This window comes from Meleagris gallopavo, chromosome 5, assembly GCF_000146605.3.
Source record: "Meleagris gallopavo isolate NT-WF06-2002-E0010 breed Aviagen turkey brand Nicholas breeding stock chromosome 5, Turkey_5.1, whole genome shotgun sequence".
Classification (NCBI taxonomy): Eukaryota; Metazoa; Chordata; class Aves; order Galliformes; family Phasianidae; genus Meleagris; species Meleagris gallopavo.
The window spans coordinates 10,749,964-10,752,397 of record NC_015015.2 but is presented as its reverse complement, the minus strand read 5'-3'; the positions used below and the strand labels follow the sequence as shown (position 1 = coordinate 10,752,397).

General features: G+C 49.3%; 1 long non-coding RNA gene across 1 annotated transcript; it reads right to left on the bottom strand.

The window, feature by feature from the left end:
- Nucleotides 1–1,688, bottom strand: LOC109367674. The gene is made up of 2 exons (XR_002114976.2): nt 1,490–1,688; nt 1–269 (listed from the first exon to the last, which is right to left on the bottom strand). It is a non-coding gene; the product is annotated as an uncharacterized LOC109367674 (long non-coding RNA).
- Between the last annotated feature and the right edge of the window lie 746 nt (nt 1,689–2,434).

Here is a 2,434-nt window from a genome sequence, read left to right as displayed (position 1 = left end):
TTTCCCCTCACATTGCTGCTGTGCTTCAGTGTGGGTCTTTGTTTGCAGCTCTCATTGTCTTGGGGCAGAGCATTGGGTTGGGAGCTTCTCAGGGCCAGGGCTTCCCATATTGAGGACCCCCATGACTACCTCTGCTTGCCAGCCCAAACTGGGGTCACCCCATCAATCTTTCAGGCCAAGGGGCTTTGTGGTGGGAGAAATGGATTGAAGATGTAGTGAAGATCCCAGAAGAAGGAAGGACATGGGGCCATGATCCCATGGGCAGGTGGCTGTGGATACAGGGAAAAGGAGAAGTGAGGAAGTCATGCATGTTTCACGTAACCCATGCACAGCCTCCCTTTGCTACGGCTATGGGCAAGTCACTTATTTTCCTTATGTTTTGCATCCTCATCCATCAATTAGGTGTGAGAATACATCTTCTCCCCTTTGCCTTGCTTCCTTAGGAGTTGGGACTGATCTTGCTGGAACTGATCCTACTGATGCCTACAGCTGGAAGCAGACTCATGGAACTTTGCAATAGGGTCCCCACTGCAGGTAACATGGGGACACACGTCCCAGAACACATTGCCCATGCCAGGGGTGACGGACACTCTCACGGGGGAGCAGGAGGTGTGCACTGAGTGGGGTGGGTGATTTGTTTTCTGGCTCAACCAAAACGTTCACAATCATAACCCAGGAGGGGAGGCAACAGCACTTGGCAAACAAATTTACACTAAGTGCACTTCCCTGGAAATGTTTATACTCTACCGCTGAGAAATGTGGCGATAGAGCAGCACGGCGCCGGCGGAGCAGAGGATGCTGCATTGAGCCAGCTCCCAGCCAGGGTGGGCTTGGGGGCACAGGGAAAGGTGGCGGTGGTGGTGTCACCATCCCCACCTAGCAGGGGATGTTCACCTCAGGACAGAGGGAACAGCAGTGCACTCCTTAAGGGTTGGAAGTGTGTAGGGATGGTTTGGGGAGAGCTGGGGTGAGCTTCTGGGACATGATTACCATTGGGACCATGCATATTCAAAAGCCTCACATCTATGGTCTCCTGTTGGCCATCGGGGTTATTTGACCTTCAAGGAGTGGTCTCTAGATGGAGCTGGGATCTCCAGGTAGTATCACAGTGCAAATAGGTATGGTGTGATCCTGTGTGATAGGGAAAGCTTTTTCATGGTGCTGGTTGCATTTCAGCAAGGAGGAAAGGTCTGTGGACAGAAATGCAAGGGCTTTGTAGATGTCTCAGTGCTCCTGGAGCAGGAGGCTTCATAGGGTGCGTACCCTAATCTAATTGCTAATTACTAGGCAAGTAACCCCCACAAAAATATACATATAGCTTTTAAAAAGAGCACATAGTGGGCTTACATAGCACGTGTGTGCACGCATGTATTTTTGTGCTGAGGGGGTAGAGAGTTCTTGGCTAAGTAGGTAGAGCCAAATGGCAGGTGACTCAAATGCTACCCCTATTTCTGTCCCCATTTCAGTGATGCCACTTGGGGTGACTCACTTGCTGTCTCCACGTCTCCTCTTCATCAGCTGAAGATAACTCCTACTGGGATACACCGATCCTTGGTGCGCTTCAGCATCTGGAAGATCCTAAGAGGAATGACACAGAGTGATGGGAAGCACAGGCACAATCCTGAACATTTCCATACCTGCTGTAGGGCATCAGCCCAGGAAAGAACTGGAGAAGGTCTAAAGAGGTTTCTATTCCCTGTGTGTGTTTATGGTGGGCAGACTCTGAGCAGGGTGGACTTTGCTTGCTTTCAGCATCAGAGGTGTTAATCCCATGTGTCAGCAGCCCGAGTGTGTGTGTGGCCAGCGTGTTCTCAGCCCTCCATGAAGCCCCAAAATCAATGGGCAAAGGGTTAACTGAGCTCCCGAGGCAGGTGGGAGCACAGGTCAGGCTGAGTGATATCGCAGACATGTTATTTGAAAAGCTAAGAAATTGTGGAATTCCTCACCTAATCCAACTTCCCCACAGTTTAAAGAAAACTGCAGTGCAAGATATGTCTACGTCTGAAGGAAACCTCCCCCCCCCTTCCCCACGAACCTTCCTCTGTGTGCTCTATATGTGCATATATGGAGCTCATGCTGCAAGCCACCCCATGTTCTGCTGGGCTTCCAGCCACTGGGATCTCTCTCCTGGAAAAGCCCATGAGATGCAGCAGCACCATGGGGAGCCAGGTCCTCTGCTCCAGCTCAGCAGCCCAAGGAGCTGAGCAGCTGTATTGATTTTGTATTTAATCAAAGGGCTTTTTTTTAGCTAGGAAAAAAAAAAAAAAAGAAAAAGAAAAAAGAAAAAGGTGGGGTGTGAGGCTTTAATCTGGAAAGTTTTACAAATGGAAAAAGGCAATGACTAAGAAGACTTCCAGAAAAGTTTAGGCTTTTTTTTTTTTTTCCTTCCCCCACAACATTTCCTATCGGTTCTTCATAAAAAATATTTTACAGG